Raw genomic sequence first — 24,059 nt, 5'->3', positions numbered from 1 at the left:
GGGGGGAGGGGGCGGGAGAGAGAGAGAGAGAGAGAGAGAGAGAGAGAGAGAGAGAGAGAGAAGGAGAAAATCCTAAGCAGACTCCACACCCCAGCATGGAGCTGACACGGGATTGGATCCCATGTCCTGGGATCATGACCTGAGCCTAAATCAAAAGTTGGATGTTCAACTGACTGAGCCACCCAGGTGCTTCTAGACATGTTAACAATACTAATTCTTCTACTTCATGAGCACAGAATATCTTTGCAATTATTTGTGTCTTCTTTAATTTCTTTCAATAATGTCTCATAGTTTTCAATATTTCTAGGTTAAATTTATAAATTTATAGGCATTTTACTTTTTTGGTGCAGTTGTAAATGGGATTGTTCTCTTAATATCCCTTTCTGATAGTTCATTATTAGTATATAGAAATGCAACATATTTTTGTGTATTTTTTTTCTATGTACAACTTTACTGAATTCATTTATTCTAACAGCTTTTTGATGAAATATTTAGGGTTATATATATATATTTATATATTATTTATATATTTATATGTAAATAATATTGTGTAATCTGCAAATAGTGGCAGTTTTACTTCTTCCTGTTCAATTTGGATGACCTTTCTTCATTTCTTCCTTCCCTCCCTTCTTTTTTCTTTCTTTCCCTTTCTTTCTCTTTCTTTCTTTCTGTCTTTCTTTCTCTCTCTCTCTCTCTCTCTCTCTCTCTCTCCTTACTGCTCTGACTATGGACTTCCAATACTTTGTTGAATAAGGGTAGTAAGAATGGCATTTCTCTCTTGTTCCTGACCTTACAGGAAAAGCTTTCAGCTTTTTACAGTTGAGTATCTTGTTAACTGTAACGTTGTCAAATATTACTTTTATAAGGTTTTTTCCCTCTATACCTACTTTGTTGAGTCTTTTAAATCATAAATGGATGTTGAATTTTGTCAAATTGCTTTTTCTAGATCTATTGAGATCATCGTCTGATTTTTATTCTTCATTTTCTTAATCTGATGTAGTACATTAACTGACTTAATGGATGTTAAACTATCATTGCATCCCTAGAATAAATCCCACTTGATCATGGTGTATGACCCTTTAAATGTATTATTGAATTTTGTTTGCAAGTATTTTGTTGAAGATTTTTACATCTATGTTCATCAGGGATATTGGCCAATAAGTTTCCTTCCCTGGAATGTCTTTGGTTTTGGTATCAGACAATGCTGGAATCATAAAATGAGTTTGGAAGAATCTCATCCTCTTCTGTTTTTTGGAAGAGTTTGAGAGGATTGGTATTAAATCTTCTTGGAATGGTAGAATTCACTAACAAAACCGTTTGGTCCTGGACTTTGGTTTGTTGAGAGGTTTTTAATAATGAACTCAATCTTCTTACTAGTAATTAGTATGTTCAGATTTTCTATTTCACTATAATTCAGTCTTGGTAAAGTTGTGTGTTTCTAGGAACTTATCCATTTCTTGTAGGTTGTCCAATTTGTTGACATATAATTTTTCATAGTCATCTCATTATCCTTTGTATTTCCGTGGTATCAGTTGTAACATCTCTTTCATTTCTGATTTTATATATATGAATCCTCTCCTTTTTCTTGGTGAATCAAGCTAAAGGTGTGTCAAATTTTGTTTATCTTTTCAAAGAACCAGCTCTTAGTGTTATTGATCTTCTCTATTATCTTTTTAGTATCCATTTCATTTATTTTTGCTTTAATCTTTGGTATTTGCTTCCTTCTACAAACTTTGCACTTTGTTCTTTTTCTAGTTCTTTGTGGTGTAAAGTTAGGTTATTTATTTGAGACTTTTCTTGTTTCTTGAGATAGGTATTTATCACTGTGACCTTCCCTCTTAGAACTGATTTTGCTGCATCTCACGAATTTTCGTATGTTATATTTCCATTTTCGTTTGTTTCAAGGTAGTTTTTTATTTCTCTTTTGATTTCTTCTTTGACCCATTTGTTGTTCAGTAGCATGTTGTTTAATCTCCACAAAGCTGTGAATTTTCCAGTGTTTTTCATGTAATTAATTTCTAGTTTCATAGCACTGTTGTGGAGAAAGATGCTTTATATGATTTCAGTTCTCTTAAATTTATTAAGATTTGTTTTGTGGACTAACATATGATATATCCTGGAAATTTTTCCACATGAGAAGATGTATATTCTGTTGCCTTCAGATGGAATGTTCTGTATATATCTGTTAAGTCCATCTGGTGTGATGTTTCATTTAAGGCCTATGTTTCTCTATTCATTTTCTGTCTGGATGATCTGTCCACTGGTGTAAGTGGAGTATTAAAACCCCTTACTATTATTGTATGGTATCTATTTCTTCCTTCAGATCTGTTAATATTTGCTTTATATATTTTTGTGTTCCTATGTTAGGTGCATAAATATTTACCAATGTTGTATCATCTTATTGGATTGATCTCTTTATCATAATGTAATGTCCATCTTTGTCTTTTATTATAGTCTTTGTTGTAAAGTCTATTTTTTCTGATATAAGTATAGCTACTCTGGATTTCTTCTGGTTTCCATTTGCATGTAATATCTTTTTCCATCCCCTCACTTTCAGTCTGTGTGTGTCCTTACCTCTAAAGTGAATTTCTTATAGGCAGCATATGATGAGTCCTATTCTTTTTAATTTTTAAATTTTGTTTAAATCCAAGTTAGTTAAAATATAGTGTAATAATGATTTCAGTAGTAGAATTTAGTAATTCATCACTTACATGTAACACCCAGTGCTCATCCCAATAAGTGCTCTCCTTAATGTCCATCACCCATTTAGCCCATCCCTCCACCAAACACCCCTCCAGCAACCCTCAGTTTATTCTCTGTATTTAAGAGTCTTTCTCTTTATCTTATTTTTCCTTCCCTTCCCCTATGTTCATCTGTTTGTTTCTTAAATTCCACAGATGAGTGAAATCATACAATATTTATCTTTCTCTGACTGACTTATTTCGCTTAGCATAATACATTCTAGTTCCATCCACGTTGTTGCAAATGGCAAGATTTCATTCTTTTTGATTGCCAAGTAATATCCTATGGTGTATATATACCACATCTTCTTTATCCATTTATCAGTTGATGCACATTTGGCCTCTTTCCATAATTTGGCTATTGTTGATAATGCTGCTGTAAACATTGGGGTTCATGTTCCCCTTCAAAATAGCACACCTGTATCCTTTAGATAAATGCCTACTAGTGCCATTTCTTGGTCATAGGGTAGTTTTATTTTTAATTTCTTGAGGAACTTCCATACTGTTTTCCAGAGTGGCTGAAACAGTTTGCATTCCCACAGCAGTGCAAAAGAGTTCCCCTTTCTCCACATCCTCTCCAACATCTGTTATTTCCTGAGTTATTAATGTTAGCCATTCTGACAGGTGTTAAGTGGCGTCTCATTGTGGTTTTGATTTGTATTTCCCTGATGATGAGTGATATTGGGCATTTTTTCATGTGTCTGTTAGCCATCTGGATGTCTTCTTTGGAAAAGTGTCTGTTCATGTCTTTTGCCCATTTCTTCATGGGATCATTTGTTTTTTAGGGTGTTGAGTTTAATAAGTTCTTGTAGATTTTGGATACTAACCCTTTATCTGATATGTCATTTGCAAATATCTTCGCCCCTTGCATCAGTTGCCTTCAGTTTCGTTGATTGTTTCCTTCAGTGTGCAGAAGTTTTTTATCTTGATGAGATCCCAGTAGTTCATTTCTTGTTTTTAATTCCCTTGCCTTTGGAGACATGTCTAGTGAGAAGTTGCTGTGGCCGAGGTCAAAGAGGTTATTGCCTGTTTTCTCCTTTAGGATTTTGATGGCTTCCTGTCTTACATTTAGGTCGTTCATCCATTTTGAGTTTCTTTTTGTGTATGGTATAAGAAAGTACCTAGGTTCATTCTTCTGCCTGTCTCTGTCCAGTCTTCCTGACACCATTTGCTGAAGAGACTGTCTTTTGTCCATTGGATATTCTTTCCTGCTCTGTTAAAGATTAGTTGGCCATATATTTGTGTGTCCGTTTCTGAGTTCTCTATTCTCTTCCATTGATCTGAGTGTCTGTTCTTGTGCAAGTACCATACTGTCTTGATAATTACAGCTTTGTAAGGCAGCTTGAAGTCTGAGATTGTGATGCCTCCAGCTTTGGTTTTCTTTTTCAGGATTACTTTGGCTATTTGGGGTCTTTTCTGATTCCACACAAATTTCAGAATTGTTTGTTCTAGCTCTGTGAAGAATGCTGGTGTTATTTTGATAGGGATTGCATTGAATATGTAGCCTGCTTTGGGTAGTATCGACAAGTTTTTTTTTTTTTTTAATCCATTCAGCCACTCTTTGTCTTTTGATTATAGAATTTAGTACATTTATATTTAAAATAATTATTATTAGGGGGCGCCTGGGTGGCTCAGTCGGTTAAGTGGCCGACTTCGGCTCGGGTCATGATCTCGCGGTCCGTGAGTTCCAGCCCCGCATCGGGCTCTGTGCTGACAGCTCAGAGCCTGGAGCCTGTTTCAGATTCTGTGTCTCCCTCTCTCTGACCCTCCCCCATTCATGCTCTGTCTCTCTCTGTCTCAAAAGTAAATAAACGTTAAAAAAAATAATTAAAAAAATAATTATTATTAGGTACATAATTATGCTATTTTGTTAATTGTTTTCTAGCTGTTTTTGTAGTTCCTCTGTTTCCTTTTTTTGTCTCTTGCTTTCCTCATTTTTGGTTTTATGACTTTCTTTCATAATATGCTTATATTTCTTTATCTTTTGCATATTTACCATGGGTTTCTGCTTTGTGGTTATCATGGGGCTTATGTATAATAACTTATATCTATAGCAATCTATTTAAAGTTGATAACAACTTAAGATTGATTCCATTCTAAAGCTCGACTTTTTTATTCCCCACCTCCTATGTTTTGTGGTGCTGTTTTGTTTTTTGTTTTTTAAGTAGGCTCCATGCTGGGTGGGCTTGAACTCAGGACCCTGAGAACAAGACCTGAGCTAAGATCAAGAGTTGGATGCTGAAATCACTGAGCCACCCAGGCACCTCTGTTTAATATTTTTGATGTCACATTTTACATTTTTTTAATCTTGTGTGTTCCTTAATTAATTATAGTAATCAGTCATATAGTTACTTTTGTCTTTTAAACTTATATTAACTTTATAAGTTACTAATCCACTACCTTTATTATATATTTACCTTTCCAGGGAGATTTATTCTTTCATATGCTTTCTTGTTACTAATTAGTGCTCCTTCTTTTTGCTGAGCACACACGCTAAGTAGTCAGTCCTTGCTGATTTTTGAGTCACTGATTCTGTTTACTTTTCTCAATAGCTATAGAACATAGCCAAGAAAGTGATCATTTCTATTTACCTGAAGGGCATGAAAATGTAACTGACTTCATCATCCATTCCTTATGTACCTCACTATTTTTGAAGATGAAAAGACTGGAGGTTACAAGTATGGATTTTATACATGATGTGCATGTTAGCACTGCCACGGGGTTTCTTTTTTATTATTATTAATTTGACACAGATGACAAGAAGTGTTGACATCTTAAAGAGTAATAAAGTCAAACTACTTTTATTCCTTTAGAAGCTTACTCTCCTCTTATCTCAGTTTTGCTCACTGATAAAACAGAAATCAACAGAATATATACAGTTGCAAATTTCGGATGAACTCTGCAAATCAAATTAAAAGCAGTGATATAATTGCCACAGATTTAAACTTTTTAAAAATTTAATTTACTTAAAAAATAAAGATGAAGTTACCATAATTTTTGCATAATTACACTAGAAAATGAAAGTTTTTGCATTGTACATTCAGAAGTAAGCTTTCTTATGTACAAGGTTAGGTCCCATGTACCATTTCAGAAGGAGCTAGTCTCAGTATATGGGGACTTAAATAATGAGTTTGGAATGATCTTTCCTCTAGGCATGCTGGTTTTATCTGTGCTCTGTTTTCTTTATTCCATAATTTCTTATGCATCAGGTACCAGTCGGTTCTCAATAAATGCTGATTGAATGAATATAAGATGTTAAAGGCAGTAAGTAAAGGAATCAGATGAGATATTGTCTCCCTATCTTGTTTGTGAATAGGAGCAGTTTGAATAGGTGCCCATTTGACAATAAAATAATATCAGGGGACTCCACACCAGGTCAGTTTGGTTTGGCTCATTCCAACATAAGGATGTTTCCAGTGATTCATCTGAGCAATATTCCTCCTTTTTCATAGTTCTGATGAATGACAGTTTCTACTTATAAATGTTTTTGATCCCCTTGTTTAAGCAATGATACATTCTCAGAATGTTATCAAAGGTGTACAATTTCAGGGCATAGTACCATTATCCATCCATTAGCTTTACTACAACTTTTCTTACTCTTGTTACAAATTCTAAAATGCGTTAAATTGAAAATGTCTAATTTAGAGTCAGAACCCTGTAGAGGTCTAAAGAAAGAGTCCTAAATGTTGCCAATTTTAAAAAGAAAGAGTAACTCAGAGCAGGGAGGATCTATTCATTCAACATCATTTCACAAAGGTTAGGTGGAGCCTAGAAAGCATGATTCATTATTGCAATTTGATGGTTCTTCGTACAATAGTATAAAGTAACAAATATGTACCTGAGATTTTGAGATTGTACTAGGCCCTGAGGCTACAGCAGGAAACAGAATAGACAAAAAGTCTGCTCTTTTTCAAGCTTACCTTCTTGGGGCGCCTGGGTGGCACAGTCGGTTAAGCGTCCGACTTCAACCAGGTCACGATCTCGCGGTCCGTGAGTTCGAGCCCCGCGTCAGGCTCTGGGCTGATGGCTCAGAGCCTGGAGCCTGTTTCTGATTCTGTGTCTCCCTCTCTCTCTGCCCCTCCCCCGTTCATGCTCTGTCTCTCTCTGTCCCAAAAATAAATAAACGTTGAAAAAAAAAATTCAAGCTTACCTTCTCATACAGGGGGAGACTAAATACCATAGTTAATTTACATTAAGGTAAACATTTTTGTACCTCAGAGACTTGTTTGTGTCTTATAGTTGCTGTTGGCCTAGTGTCCATCAAGCCCTTGCTGTTATTGCCTGTTCATAATTCATCAAAACTTGTAAAGTCAGCAATTTGGGACAAAATCCTGGCGACACTCGCAGAGCACTCGGGAAATGCCGTATCTCCAAAGTTGCTGATAGCACAAAACAGTGGTCGGTGGAGAAACACTGTCGATGAGTCTGGGTTACATAGTCAAGAGCAGTTGAACTCTGAATATGATGCAGTCTTAGGAACACATCAGTTTATGTTGCTAGTATTTCCCCCTTGGTTTGCACAATAGTGACATATAATAAAAACTAGACTTACCTAGTTATCTAGATTTAAAGATAGGTATAGATAAATCTAAAATAGCTGTTGCACAGAAAGACAAATAAAGAAACTGATCCCATTCACAATTGCACCAAGAAGCATAAAATACCTAGGAATAAATCTAACCACAGATGTAAAGGATCTGTATGCTGAAAACTATAGAAAGCTTATGAAGGTAATTGAAGAAGATTTAAAGAAATGGAAAGACATTCCCTGCTCATGGATTGGAAAAATAAATATTGTCAAAATGTCAATACTACCCAAAGCTATCTACACATTCAATGCAATCCCAATCAAAACTGCACCAGCATTCTTCTCAAAACTAGAACAAGCAATCCTAAAATTCATATGGAACCACAAAAGGCCCTGAATAGCCAAAGTAATTTTGAAGAAGACCAAAGCAGGAGGCATCACAATCCCAGACTTTAGCCTCTACTACAAAGCTGTCATCATCAAGACAGCATGGTATTGACACAAAAACAGACACATAGACCAATGGAATAGAATAGAAACCCCAGAACTAGACCCACAAACATATGGCCAACTCATTTTTGACAAAGCAGGAAAGAACATCCAATGGAAAAAAGACAGTCTCTTTAACAAATGGTGCTGGGAGAACTGGACAGCAACATGCAAAAGGTTGAAACTAGACCACTTTCTCACACCATTCACAAAAATAAACTCAAAATGGATAAAGGACCTGAATGTGAGATAGGAAACCATCAAAACCCTACAGGAGAAAGCAGGAAAAGACCTCTCCGACCTCAGCCGTAGCAATCTCTTACTCGACACATCCCCAAAGGCAAGGGAATTAAAAGCAAAAATGAATTACTGGGACCTTATGAAGATAAAAAGCTTCTGCACAGCAAAGGAAACAACCAACAAAACTAAAAGGCAACCAACGGAATGGGAAAAGATATTTGCAAATGACATATCGGACAAAGGGCTAGTATCTAAAATCTATAAAGAGCTCACCAAACTCCACACCTGAAAAACAAATAACCCAGTGAAGAAATGGGCAGAAAACATGAATAGACACTTCTCTAAAGAAGACATCTGGATGGCCAACAGGCACATGAAAAGATGTTCAGCGTCGCTCCTTATCAGGGAAATACAAATCAAAACCACACTCAGGTATCACCTCACGCCAGTCAGAGTGGCCAAAATGAACAAATCAGGAGACTATAGATGCTGGCGAGGATGTGGAGAAACGGGAACCCTCTTGCACTGTTGGTGGGAATGCAAATTGGTGCGGCCGCTCTGGAAAGCAGTGTGGAGGTTCCTCCGAAAATTAAAAATAGACCTACCCTATGACCCAGCAAGAGCACTGCTAGGAATTTATCCAAGGGATACAGGAGTACTGATGCACAGGGGCACTTGTACCCCAATGTTTATAGCAGCACTCTCAACAATAGCCAAATTATGGAAAGAGCCTAAATGTCCATCAACTGATGAATGGATAAAGAAATTGTGGTTTATATATACAATGGAATATTACGTGGCAATGAGAAAAAATGAAATATGGCCTTTTGTAGCAATGTGGATGGAACTGGAGAGTGTGATGCTAAGTGAAATAAGCCATACAGAGAAAGACAGATACCATATGGTTTCACTCTTATGTGGATCCTGAGAAACTTAACAGGAACCCATGGGGGAGGGGGAGGAGAAAAGAAAAAAAAAAAGAGGTTAGAGTGGGAGAGAGCCAAAGCATAAGAGACTGTTAAAAACTGAGAACAAACTGAGGGTTGATGGGGGGTGGGAGGGAGGAGAGGGTGGGTGATGGGTATTGAGGAGGGCACCTTTTAGGATGAGCACTGGGTGTTGTATGGAAACCAATTTGACAATAAATTTCATATATTAAAAAAAAATAAAATAAAATAGCTGTTGCAGTGAGTGTAAAATAATTTAAAAGCAATTTTTAATTTAATTCTTAGTACCACATAAAATTATACTGTTTCTTGTAATTTATTGTTTCTCAGATGTGAAGAAATATAATGTGTCTATATTAGACGATGATAAATGCTTTAGAGAACACTAAAACATAGAAAAGTGAGTAGGGAGTGGAATGGGGTGGTTTGCAAGTTTAGCCAGGGTAGGCAGGAAAGCCCTTGAGAAAGTGACATTTAAAATACTTTTTTTTTTTTTTAAGACTTGATGAGAGACTGAGCTGGGCAGACAGCTGAAAAGAGTATCTCAGGCAGATTGAACAACCAGTGTGAAGGCTCTAAGCAGGAGCATACCAAGCTTATTTGAGAAATAGGAGGTCATATGGCTAGAGGACAGTGAGAAAGGGTAAAGTAGTAGGAGATGAGGTTAAAAATTAAAGGAGGCCAGCTCACACAGAAACCTGTAGGAGATTGTGAAAGATGTATTTTGAGATTAAAAAGATTTTCACATTTACTCTAAATTGGGATCCATTAAGGGAATAATATGACCCAGCTTACATAAAGAATCAATGAAGCTGCTAGGTGGAGAAAAAGAAACTGAAGGGAGACAAAGACAGAACTGGAGAGAATGGTTGGGAGGCTATCATCATAAACTGGCTGGGAAATGATCGTGGTTTGGACCAGTGTAGTAGCACTATAAGGATCACAAGAAGTGATGGAATTCACAACTCAGTTTTAAGGTAGATCCAAAGGTTTTGCTGATAATTTGGATAAGGAATATGAGAAAAAGAAAAGATTCAAGAGGACTCCAAGGTTTCTCATCTTAGCAACTACAGACATGAAGTTGACATTAACTGAGATGAGGAGAATGACCAGAAGAACAGATGTGGTGGGGCTGGCATGAATTCATTTTTAAACATGTGAAATTTGATATGCCTATTAGACATCCAAGAGAAGATGTCATATAGACAATCAGATATGTGAAACTAGAGTTCTTACCACCGGTTCTTTGCCAAAATTTCCCATCATCTATTCATTGGCCAGAGTGTGTCCTCCTGTAGTTTCCCTTGAAAAGAGCAATTTTTCCCTGGGATCCCAGGTTCATATGAACAATGGTGCCTAAGTTCTTATGTGTTCAAAACTGTTTGATAATACCAGGTCCTGAAGAGAATGTCTAACAACAGGATCTGTCAATCACAGGTTACAATGTAAATTGGTACAACTGCCATGGAAAATAATTTGGGAACTTATTTCCAACTACTGTGGAATATGGTTTGGTAATGTATTCAATTTTAAGATTGAATATTTACAAACTCTAACAGCCAGCGATTTCACACCAACATTTATATCCAAGAGAAAAATCTGGACAAATGTATTAGAGGACATGCACAAAAATATCCAAAGTAGTTGCCCAGCAAAACGTGGAAACAGCCCAAAAGCATTTCAAAATAACCAGTCAGAAATGTACTGTATTTCATCTACTCTAATGTGTGCAATTTTTCTTATGATGTCTCAAAAATCTTAGCTTACTTGGCAGAGGTTTTTTATTAGTGATTGTGCCAACCATGAAAATATTGTTCTTTAGCTCCAAATCATCTCATCTATACTCTGCTTTGTGGTACAGCACTGAGACCACAACGCACTCCTGTGCTTTCCCATCTGGCTCTGTTAAAGGTTTGTCAACAGGGGGCACCAGAGGAGGGTTCCGTGCCAGAGAAGGAAGAAGGGACTTGCTCCTCCTGTTGGCTTCCTGCTTCCTCTCCCCGTGATCTCCCCCTCAAGCAACCTTTCTTCACAACAGCGATGGCAAATCATTCCTTTAGTGGCAGCTAAACTCGGTTGTAACTTTCCCGTCACATGCAGAAAACCAGCTTGGTAACACTGCCTCACCGGAGGGCAACCACCCCCTCCCCAGAGGCCTAGGCCTGTGTCCCAGGGAGCCCCCTCCTCTGGGCTCAGAGATGCATCAACTGAGCAGTGCTTCCTCTTCAGATATCTGTCTCAGTTTCAGCCCCATATAGACCCTTTTCTAAGTTCTTCCCTTAGTTTCCTCTGTTTTCTCAGCCGTGGGGCATGATAGTTTCTTCCTGCAGTTTCTACCTTCATGCTATCTTGGAGTCCTCTTTTTACCCTTTCAGTGGAAAACAACTTTATACCTGGTACTGGTGTTTTGTATCAAATTCCTCTGGTCAAATAACTGGTGTGATTTCTGTCTGACTAATACAATAGTACATAAAATAATTGTACCATCTTGGGGCGCCTGGGTGGCTCAGTCAGTTAAGCATCTGACTCTTGGTTTCAGCTCAGGTCATGATCTCATGGTTCATGAATTTGAGCCCTGCGTTGGCTTCTCAGAGACTGCTTGGGATTCTCTCTCTGTCTCCCCCTCTCTCTGCCCCTCCTGTGTGCTCTCTTATTCTCTCTTTCAAAATAAATAAACTTTAAGAAACATAATTGTACTCCTTATAATTCATAGGGTATTAGATTTGAAGTGTCAGGAGATCATATACAGCAAAATCTTGCAAAAAGCTAAAAACAAAGAAAACTCTATTTTTTAGGAACACACACACACGTGATTTATATAGTTCTTATCTCTGATAAAGTTTTTATGTTTGGGTTCACTGAGTTTATTATGTTATTACATAAATAATACCTACTTACATAGAAATCTGCATGCATAATACATTCATAATACATACACACATACATAGAACAATGGTTGAGCTTTGATGAGACTATAAAAAGAACTTTGATTAGTCTGATTCTCTATAAATGACATCATAATAAAATCATTTCCCTTTTTACTTAAAGTAAGATTTGGCTGACTATGAAATTCTTGACTCACGTTCATTGCTTGAATGTACTGAGGACATGTTCACTGTGTTTTGGTACTGAGTGTTTCTATACTGAAATCGGATGCCACCCTGCTTGTATTTCCCTTAAAAGTGAGTTCTTTCATCTGTTGCCTGGCTTCCCAAAAGGCAAGGATTCTTTCTAGATCTTTAAAGGATCCCAAAAGGGATTTGTTCTGTATCTTTAAAGGCAACAACTTCACCAAAGTATGACTTGCTGTTGATGGTTCTGGGTCAACTCTCTGTTGCTCAGTGTGCCGTGAATTTTCTTTAATTACATGTTAAAACACTCATTCTGTTGCTTTCTTTTGGGTTTCTTCTTTGGAATTCCAATTAAGCATACAAGGGCTATGCTTTGCTTCACTTCTTTACTTGTGTAGCTGTGATCTGTCACTAACCCTATCTCTGTATTTCTCTTTTCTTCTGTTTGTTTTTTCCCATTTCTATCCTCTGTGTCCTTTACTGTGGCCTCACTGTTGTCAGATTTCTCTTATGCCCGTCCTACTTTATGTTTTATTTCTGTTACTTTTTGTCTTGCTTTCTTTCCTGAATTCTGCCATTACCTTCTATTGTGTGCTCCTCTCTTCCCTGATGTATCCATCTTGGTTTTCATGGTCAGGATTCATTTAACTTTTTTTTTCCAAAATAATGATAAATTATTTGATTATAATTTTTGTCTGCTCTATCACTTTCCCTGAAAACTTTTCTTTGTCTTATATAAATGTCTTACTGTTCTTTCTCACATATTTTCTTAGAGTATTTTTGGGTGACTAGCATACATTTCCTTTAATTTTTCTCTTTTTTTAAATGTATTGTCATATTGTCCTGAACCACTTTTTGAAACAGGTTAGAGGTGGAGGGATAGGTTAGGAGGAATAAGGGCCAGGGTAGCTCTCTTGACTTAGTAACTGAAGAGCTGTAACTCCTCCCTTCGTATAGTGAGAAATGTTTCCTTGAAATATGACCCTGTTGTGTGGCCACATCTTCTGTGCCTCCCTGAGCTCATCCTGGTTCTGTCTGACTTGTCCAGCCAGGCCTATGCTTCCCCAGTTCCTTGACCAGTACTGCAACCAGGAGACTGTCTTCAACGTGATCCCCACACTTTTTGAGGGTGTATTTTTGTTGATGCTTTCTAAAATACCCAACTCTGGACCCCCAGGCACCTTCCACATCTTTCTTCTCATCCGTTCCTGGTACTTCTAACCTCTCTGATCTAACCCCTACCTGAAGCAGTTCTCTCATAGGTGGAATATTCTCCTCCTGAGGGAGGAATTCTCTGGAGATTTCTGAGCCGCACCACCACTAACCCCTCTGTCCTTCCCATTCTTCCCTGATGCTTCCCACCTGGCTTCCTGTAGACTTTTGCTGGCTTCAGATGTTCTTGGCAGTTCTTAAATGTAAATGGAGTTTCCAGGTTTTCTCTGTCTCTTGGCTTCACTATAAACAAATTGTGTGACTTCTGGAAAAATTCTCTGTGTGGTTTCCAAGAGGAGTTGAAGCAAGATCCAGAATTAAGCTGGCACCATGTCCCTACCAGAAGTTCTACAACTGTGATCTAAAAAGAAAAGAGAAAAACTGCCATTGTATTCTCTTCAAAATCTGTTTTCAATCTTTCAAAGAAAGATGTGAAAAATGAAGTTGGCCTGAGGTTTGAGGCAGATATTGTGACTGGTGCTTATCTCAGTCAACTGTTTTCTTGAAGGTTTGGGAGCACATTTAGTGTAGCAGGAATTGAGTGGGCAAGGCTAAATCGAATATTGAGAATGAATGGGCAGACATTTTCACAGGACCAAATTTGGCATGCAGTTATCATGATTTCTTCATTATTTTCTTGTATTAATCATGGTGAGAGAAGTCGAAAGAGCAGAGAGGGAGGGAACACACTGAAACTTTGTTATTAAGCCTATGAAAAGGAATAGAAGAGGCAAAAGGAGACTGGGTTCTGAGCCTCAGTGCAACCAGAAAAAAAAATCCTCTTCAGACAAAAAGCAATTACATAAAATTTGGTTCAGAAATATCATGTCAGAGCTGTGCAATCTTAAGAAAAAATTTACCTGGATTTTGAAAGCCAATTTATAAGAAATTTTAATATAAAAAGTTATCATGTTATTCATTTAAATCTTGTTAAATGAAGTAGCTCTTGCATTTAGCTAGTCTGTTTATTCTCTTTATAGGATTGTGGCAAAGTCTTAACTACCTGGATTGTTAACCCCATCAAACCTCGGGTTATCCACCAAAAAATCATTGCATTACCATGTTTAGCTGAACCACCAACTATCTAGTGACAACTAGCAAGTCTTTGCCTTTAAAGAAACAACTGGTCTCTTTAGCAACAGAAATGTCAGGAAGTCTGGAAAACCCTCCAGTTCCAAAGGATCATAATCCGAGTGGCTGGGTTTCAGACATCCTGACAGAGGGCAGAGGATATTATTTTGGTTAAGAGACTCTTTTCACAATCCCTCAAATCATAGGAGGTTGTCCACTCCCATCCTGCCTCTACGTCTGGCCTCCAGTGACTCTGACATCCTTGGCCGGATGCATTGTTCACACATTCCACCGAACGTTGTGAGTGGGTGTCAATGTGACAGCAGGGAAGTGTGGCTGAAATGGATCTCCCCAGTCCCAGGACCTCGTCCTGCTTGGCAAATACTGTAATACTTGACTTTATTATAGGGATTAAGACCTCTGATTTCAGTGATGTAACATCAACAGTCCTCTGTTAATCCAATAATGATTCAACAACTGCTCTTTAGATCCTTTGATTTAGTGAGATGTAATGGGGTAGTTTTTAGGTTCCTGAATTCCAACTACATTAATTGCTATACTTAGAGTGCAGCTGTCGAGCCTTTAATCCCTCTCTGCTGCAATGATATTTAATTGAATTGAATTATATTAAATTACCCTGAATGTACTCATGACTGTTCATTTGTTTGTACTATTAATTTTTTTTATTTTGAAAGTAATCAAAGTTTGAGGTACAGACCAGACTACTTCATATTTTCTCATATAAACCTAAAAAATAGAGATAAAATAATGCACAAATGAGGCAAATAGTTTCTAAACAATTTTTCGTCAGAGACATTTATCACTATTTAATGGTAAGTGATACATTTATATGCACTGCATTTCAATTGCATCTATAATCATTTGAAATTAAATAATGTCAATATCTCTCTTCCCTTATTAGACAAAATTTGTATCAACACATTGTGAATCGCAAAACAGACCAAGAAATGGAAATAAAGACTAAAAATACATGCTGCTTAGAAGACAAAAATATAAGAGACATGAGGTCATGGGTATCTATTGTGCTCAGGTAAGCACTAAGGGTAACACACCTATTATTTCATGAAGTACAGCAGCAGGGCAGGGCTCCTGGGTGCCTGTGAGCCTCTGAGTCACAATCTTTCCTTCCCTGCACCTCACTGGTATGGCCCATAGGGAAAGGTCCATGAGGCCAACTGCAAGGTGCACTCCAAGCCATCTTCTGAAGAAAACAGCTCCTATACTCCTTTGTGCACTAAGTTACTACAGCTTGAGCCAAATTCAAGGAGTGAAATGAGCCATGCTATCCTGGTCACTAAGCCAGAGTCACTGGTGGGGTGGGCTGGACATGAGAAAGGCCAAAAACCACTGCTGGACTTTGGCCAAGCTCTTTCCCATCAGGTGCTTCGTATGGAGTAGTAACAAACAGACTCAATCAGATCCTCTTTCTTAGAAAAAAGGAATTCTCAGAGTGCATAAGTCTGCAGGTGGATCCCAGAGCTTGTAAAGATATCATTCTTCCTCTGTAAGACCTACTCTCTAGTCAACTGCTGATGTATGTGGGACCAAGAGTGACCATACCACCAAGAAGGAGGTGATAACTGAGCCATCTGACATGCCCCTGAATCCCAACCTTTATCACAACAAAGGTAACCTGAATACCTCCTTTCTCGTTATCTTAAAAAATCCACTTTACCCTTCTGAATCAAGGTCTCTACTCTCTGCTGTTTCATTTTCCTTACTGACCAGAGAGAGTATGAGAAAGCAGAAAGGGGGCAACCTTGTTGCTCCCCAGATATGAGCTTTGTTTCTAACTCTGCTACTTGCCAGATGACAGCCACTGTCAAGTCTTCTCTGAGCTTCAGATTCCTTATCCCGAAAATGGGAATAATCTACATATGACCTGCATGGTCCCCTTAAATCATTTAAGATAAAGAACAATTTTGTAAGCTGTCAACTAACGTACAGATATTATTATTTGAATCCTTAGCTAAACTGTGAGAGCCTCTAAAGCGGCACTTCTTTCTTTTTATCTCCTGTCCTGTATAATAATGTTTGAGATCACCAGGCAAGTTTAATAAATGCTTGTTGCATATGTCACTGCATCATAACCATGCTCTACGTAGGTTATTCAAGAGGGGCACCATGTAAAGGAGAAAAGTCCAATAGGAACCCAAACCTTCACACATATTTCTTAAAGAAGGTAAAACTCAAAGGTAACTCTTGCTAAAATTCTCTTCCTCTCATATGATTTAGCACCACATATCTCCCAGGGTCTGTCACTAGTTTTCTTTCCCTCACCCCCCGTGACTCTTCTTGGCCATGACCATGACCTTTCTCTTGCCTTTCTCAACCTCTCCCCACGCCCTTCATCACCAGCACATTCCTCCAGACTTCCGAAGTGTCAGCTCCCCACACTCATTGTCCTCTGGGAAAGAAAGTTCCACGTTCTCTTTCACTACTGTTTTATAGAGCATTTATACCTCAGCCCATTTTTGTGATTGGAGCTCACAACAAGCATAGAGGCAAGTGGAGGGGGTAAAAAGGAACAGTGGCAAAAACAAAGCCTAGTTTATTTGGCAGAGAGAAAGGGTGGGAACATTCACCTATGTTGTCATTTTTATCCTCTCCCCTATAGATGATTGGATGAAGAATTGGCAAGTTATGAGTACTCATTGAATTCCTACTGGGAATCAGGTTCTAGTAATGATGTGATAGAATTGAGCTACCTTGTCTCTGTCCTTGAAAGCTTTGTGCCTCAGTGATTTATGCAGAGCCTTGCACATGTCCTAGAAGGTGCTACAAATACTCAAGAGAGTGAAGATAATGAGGTACTTTCATGGGATCAATCTGGAAAGTGAGTGCAGGGAACAAAAGTTGCTGAGATCACAGTGATTTCAGGGAATCTGTAGGGAGTTGGCTGTTGCCTGTAACAATGAAGTTTTCATTGGGATAAAGACAGTCTGCCTTATGTTTGGCAAGCAGAGAGGAGAGAAACTAATTTGGCTGAACTAAATATCTATAAAAGTTTGGCATCTCTCCCTCTATAATTTAATGGGTAGAGAAATGTAAAGTTTTGGACCAGAAGCTCCTGAACCATGTTGTTGTTGTTGTTGTTCTATTTGAATCAATTTTGCAGCTTCTTTATAAGTAGTGCCCAAATAGAAGTATTTAGAATTGAAGAAGAAAGTACTAAGGGAACAGAGAGGTACCTGTGCTGGTACGATCCTTAAATTTAACCAATTTTGTTGTAAACATGTTGAAATCAAGTAGACTCAGCTAGACTTGTTGAAGGATTCACTTTATCCTCAGCACTGTAGGAGATACCAAAATAGTGTTTTCTTTATAAATTGGGGAAAGTAATACTTCTCAACAACTCCCTAAAAAGGTGATTAAGAGGATTCAAAAGAATAATGAATGTAAATGGGAAGTATGCATCTGATACAGAGCAGGAGCTTAATAAATATTTGGGGATGAATGAATGAATGAATGAATGGACTATGGGAGTGGATTAGCCTTGTGACTCTCTAAGCCATACAATCTTTTTGATTCTTTGAAATAAACCTGGGACTGAGGAGTTAAGTAAGAGTCATGAGGTCTGAATTGAGATCAGTTCTTTATTCTGAGTTGGTTTACTTTACCCCTTCACCCTTCACTTTCCTCACTTATGAATAGGGATAACAACAGAGTCTACTTTGTAGGATTGATCTTAAAAGCATTTGGAATGATTACCATCGTGGAAAATCCCCTGCCCATTTGGAGCAACTGCATCCTACCCAGTCACTGCTGTCTTCTTTTCCCAATCAGTCAGGTCCAGAATCTCCTAAATTGACCCTTGCCATTAGTAAAACCTTCTCAGATCCAATCCGAACAGTCAGCTGATCTGTCTAAAATGAAAATCTGGTCTAGGGCCATACCACCCTGAATGCTCCTGATCTCGTCTGAAGTAAAAATCTGGGGGCACCTGGCTGGCTCAGTCGGTAGAGCATGTGACGGTTGATCTCAGGGTTGTGAGTTTAGGCCCCACATTGATCGTGCATGGAGTTTACTTAAATTAAAAAAATAATAATAAAAATTTAAAAAGAAATAAAATGAAAATCTGATCCTGTTACTACTATCTACAGGGTAAAAATCCAACTTTCTTCTCAAAGAGAAAGCTCTTCATAATCTGGTAGTACAGTGAAGAGAGCAGAATTCCATCTGTATTCCTTACTTGTAGGCCTTAGACAAACCATTTAACCTCCCTGTGGCCCAATTTATTTTTCTAACAAATAAGGATTTAATAATGGTGTGGTGGTGAATGGACTCTAAGATTGCTCCCAATTGAACCTACCTCAGAGTACACTCACCCTTGTGTAATCCAGTCCCTTTGAATGTGCGTGAGACCTGTAATGCTTCTAACCAAAAGAATATGGTAAAGTGGACAGGATGTCACTTCCAGGAATTACATTACATAAGACTGCAACACCAGCCTGGCCAGGACATGCTATAGATCTTGCTCACTTTGAGGAGGGAAGCTTCCATGTTGGGAAAGCCCATGAGATAAGGAAAGAAGGAGGCCCGTAGTTGATAGCCAGCAAGAAACTGAGGACCTTAGTCCAATAGTCCATAAAGAACTGAATGTTGCCAATAGCCCTGAAAGCTTGGAAATAGATTCCCCCCTATTCAAGCCTCAGCCGAGACCCTAGCCCCAGCCAGCACCTTGATTGCAGCCTTCTGAGACTCTGACAGAGCATGCAGCTGAGCTGTGCCTGGACTCCTGACCTACAGCAAGTAAGATAATAAACGTGTTGTTTTAAGCCACTAGATTTATGGTCATTGTTATGCCATGATAAATAACTCTTACAGGTGCCTTCCCAGAGCAGGGATGGCTGGTGCTCATCGAATATCCATGTGCTTCTCTGCATCTCCAAATTTCATTTGCAGTGAAGTTGGGAATATATGACTAGTTCTAGCCCACAGACTGAGCAGAAGTGACTGCAAGCAGTTATGAATCAGAGTATCTCTTCTATCCCTTTTCCTCTGTGCTGATGGCCTTAGAGGCCACATGATCCAGATGTCATGGCTACTAGATATAAGTAGGCTGCCTGGCCCACGTTGGACCTTTAGAGATGAAAAATAGACTTTAATTATACTAAGTCACTAAGAGTTTGGGGTTTGAATATTAACCTTGATTAACAAAACTACCCCCCCAAGAGCTGTTATAGGATTAACCATGATGATGTACAAAAACAAAAAGTGTAAGTTGTACAAATCGACACTCAATAAATTATGCCACTTAAACTTTATCCAGCCTTGTATTCTACAAACCTGTACTTTTGAACTAGTTTTTAGTCCTACAATCACACCATGTCATCTCAAACCTTCATGCTGTTCCCTCTGCCTGGAATGCTCTTCCCTGGATCACACATCCTTCAAAATGTGGCTAAGATGGCACCTTTCCTGGGTTAGGTGTGTTCCCCTTTTCTTTCTGCAGCTGAATGTTTAGTCCATCTGCCACACTAACCACACTGTACTTGCCACCTCCCAGGACAGGTGGAGAGCACCTTTTCAAGGGAAGGCTCAGAGGCTCTGTCACATTGAAGGCACTTGATAAATGTTTGTCATTTACCATGTCAGATTTACATCTTTCCTCATTACATACCTAGTTGAAGTGGATTTTTTTAAAAAGCTTTAAACCATTCCCTTTCAAGATTTTCCCATGACCCCCCAGCCCAGGTGCTTTCATCAGGTAAAAGAAGTGTTAATATTCTATTATCTCCCATTACTCTCTATTTTAGATTGAGCTCTAGTACTCCTTTTATCCTTCTGTCATAATTTCAGTTCTCAACACTGTAATCATGTCTCCAAACTCTCTCCCTACTTGTGAAATAAAGAGTCACACAGAGTGTTCTAGGGTTCAGTCATGACCAGGAACAATGGAAGACTGTAGGCTATTCTGATTTCTTTGTTCTTGAACCTGATAGTGGTCTCTTAGCTTCTTGTCTCTGGGCCCAAGCATTTATCCATCTTAATTTGTGTACTCTTTCGTATCTTCTCCCTCCAACTTATTCAAGGTCAACTTGTTGAGAAGGAAGCTAATTTTATCTCTATGTTTTCTCTGAGATATGTAATTTGAAATTCTAGTTCTAAATTTTAGTGAGGTCCTCCCATACCTCTCTTCTGGACCTTGGTGAAAAAAGGTGTAGCTGTACTGAGCTCAACCTCTCTAGGTCTCAACTTTGCCCCTCAAAGTTGGCAGAGAGTAATTGCTAACCCCCACATACAACTACAATGTTCTCAGGAGCTTGAACAACAAGATGTGCAAATGAACATACAGGCTTATTAATGGGCTCGCAATAGTTCACAGGTAGAAGTTAAGATGGCTATTCTGATTTTTTTGCTGCATTTCATTTTGGCACATCCAAGGGACAGTATTTTCCTCTTTAAGATGCATTGATTTTCTTAGGCATTATTATATCAGCTGTTCATTTGAAATAGAGCTCTCTGTAGACATGCCATGGCCAGTGACCAAGGAAAAGAGAAAGTATGTCTCATTTAGAAAATTGCTCTCGAGATATGATACCCAAGTATCAGTGAAGAGCTGAGATGTGTCTTAAAGCACCTACGCTATGCCCCAGGGGCTTAGTAATGGTAAGATATTATCTTTAATAATGTTAATGAAAATGATATCTTTAAATAGCATTCTCCAATTTTCCAAGCATTTTCACAGATATTATTACATTAGATCATTGCAGAAATTCTGTTCTTAGGTGTAGTGTGTGATTCCTATTTTAAGATGTGGACTCAGAGGACTTCCTCATATTCTCACAGCCAAAGTAAGTAGCAGAGTTGGAAAGATCATTTGGTATTTTTCACCCTGAAGCCACTTCTATTTTTATATAGTATCGTATGTTTTTCAGTATATTATCTATAGTTGCGAATAAGCTTTACTTTCCTCAAATAAGTCTTAAAAATAAAATTCTTTCCAAGTTGTGTTTGATTTTATTGCTCTGGGTTTTAGCCACATAAATAAACATCTAAGCAGTGATCTCTCGTTGAAGGTTTTATTATTTTCCACTGGCCAGTTGCTCATTTGTCCTTAGGGCTGCAAAGCTGGGGCCACCCTCAGCTTCTGGAGACTTCCCTCTGGTCCTTGCCTGTGGTCCTACATCTTGGAGCCAGCATGTTGAATCTCTGTCATACTTCCACTCTCTCTGAGTTCCTTTTCTGCCTCATATCTTTTGGCTTCCTCTTCTTCCAGCACAAGACTGTTCTCTGTTCTTAAAGGCAGAAGATTTTCGTTGTGAGGGCTGTTCCAAGGTTTCAAAAAGAGAGCAAAGAGTATTAGCAGGTTCTTTTGACTAGCAGATCCAAGCTATGTTCTCCAATATCTACTTTATAAGTAATATGTGAGAGTAATGTTTTCATCTCCTTATATTTTTAGCTCCCATCTGCCTGATTCTTATGTGTAACTTGCAGTCAGTTCCAAATTCCAGTGAGGAAAGGATTGTTATTTATTGGTTTCCCTCAAATCCCAACACAAATAAAACATGGACAAGACCAGTAGCCTCTTCAGATTTTTTTTTGTGATTTTTCTATGCTTTCTGTATTAATTTTCTGTTGCTGCCAGAACAAATTACCTCAACCATAACATCTTAAAGTAACAAAAACTTTGAGGCCTGCCTAAGAATTTTTTGTCTACTCTGAAATCGTAAATATTTTCACATATGCTTTCTTTGAGAAGCTTTTTAGTTTTTTGGTTTTGTATGAGATCCATGATCCATTTTAAGTTGAGCCTTGTGTATAGAACCAGGTAATGGTATGGTATGGTAAACAGCAATATTCGTTTTTCTTTTCCTCATGGGTATCTAGTTGTTCTAGCGTCATTTGTTGAAAAGACTATTTCTTTTCTGTTGAATTTCCTTGGCAACTTGTCAAAAATCAATTGATTAAAGTACAAATAATATGTCTACTATGCTATACTTTATATAAGGAAAAGGGGGTATAAAAAATTATACATGTAATTGCTCACTTACACACCAAACATACAGAAAGGATAAACTGAAGCCTAGTGAGATTTACCTACAAGGAGCAGGAAAGAATGGAGTGTGAGAGTGGGGGAATGGGGACCAGCTAGTGGGACTTGGTGGGGAGAGACACCTTTCTGATGATAACTTTCTACACAGCTCTGACTCAGAACCATGGCAATATTTCACAAACTCAAAGAATACATAATTAATTAAAAATCAACCGGGAAAGGGGTGCCTGGGTGGCTCAGTTGGGTATGCATCTGACTCTTGATTTCCGCTCAGGTCCTGATCTCACAGTTGTGAGATCCGGCCCCATGTTGGTCTCCATGCTGAGTGTAGAGCCTGCTTAAGATTCTTTCTCTCTCTTCCTCTCCTTTGCTCACGCATTTGCATGCTCTCTCTCTCTTTCTCTCTCATTCTGTCTCAAAAAAAATCAGGGCACCTGGGTGGCTCAGTTGGTTGAGTGTCTGACTCTTGACTTCAGTTCAGGTCATGATCTCATGGTTTGTGAGTTCGAGCCCCACATTGGGCTCCGTGCTGACAGTGTGAAGCCTGGTTGGGATTCTTTCTCTCCCCCCCCCCCTCTCTCTCTCTCTGCCCCTTCCCTGCTCACTCTGTCTCTCTCTCAAAATAAATAAATAAGTAAACTTGAAAGAAAAAAAATGTTAATGAACAGGGATATAAGGGAACTCAAAACAGAATACAAACATTAAAAAAATCAAATTTAACTATTATACATGAATAACATAACTACACTGAAGGGGTTGTAGAAAATACTAATCTCAACAATTTTGGAAAACAGTATTTTTGCTTTTTATTATAAAACCAAAGCAAAAAGCACTAGAACTATAGACATATATTGTACTTGAGTTGGTAAATTGGTTTCTCAAAGGAGTGTGGTAGGTTAGCAATTCAAAAACTACCTATGTGTACATGAGGATTGAAAAAATAAGTGAACATATTGTGGATAATAAGAGCCAGGTTGCTCATGATCAGAGAAAAAAGTAACAAATAAAAAAATGTAAGACCCCGTTGTGTAGGATTAGAATTACAGATATAAGAATGAGCTCATGAGCTTTAATATACACACATATAGATAGATATGGAACTAAATATATGTAGGTAGGAGTTAGTGTGTGTGTGTGTGTGTGTGTGTGTGTGTGTGTGTGTGTACACCTCTAGGAAGGGCCAGGATTGGCAGTGGCATTTGTACCTGAGTCTCTCTGACAACAGACTATAGTCTGCTCACCCCAGTACCTTGCACCGCCCTATCTGCCTACTCCTTACCCTGCTTTATATTTTCTTTCATATCCTTGGTAATGTGAACAGGTCTCCCACACTCAAAGGCTGAAGACACTGAAAGAGTGAGGGAAATGCTCCTTTGCAATGGTATTGGAGTAAACTCTGTTTTTCCTTAGATTGATTAGCTGCAAGTTTAAAATTTCCAAATGTAATTGCCTTTAAAAATTGGTTAAATCTGGAAAGGGGTGGGAGTCTTCAGCAGACTGGCAGTTATGTGCAGATTGTTTGACTTCAATATATTTATAGAAGCTGTGTCTGTCACCAGGCCTCTGGGAACACTTGTACTATTTAAAATATAAATTAGAAAAATATGCTGACGGAATTGTCTGCCCTGAGGAATTTTCCCCTAATCATAGCCCTCATGCCAATGGAAGAATTTCTTCTTGGCTATCCCTTTCTAGACAGAAGTTGGAGCATGCAGCTGAGACTTAAAAGTTTGCTAATGC

The sequence above is a fragment of the Prionailurus bengalensis genome, chromosome B4, assembly GCF_016509475.1.
Source record: "Prionailurus bengalensis isolate Pbe53 chromosome B4, Fcat_Pben_1.1_paternal_pri, whole genome shotgun sequence".
NCBI classification, from domain to species: Eukaryota; Metazoa; Chordata; class Mammalia; order Carnivora; family Felidae; genus Prionailurus; species Prionailurus bengalensis.
Note: the sequence above shows the minus strand (reverse complement) of the source record.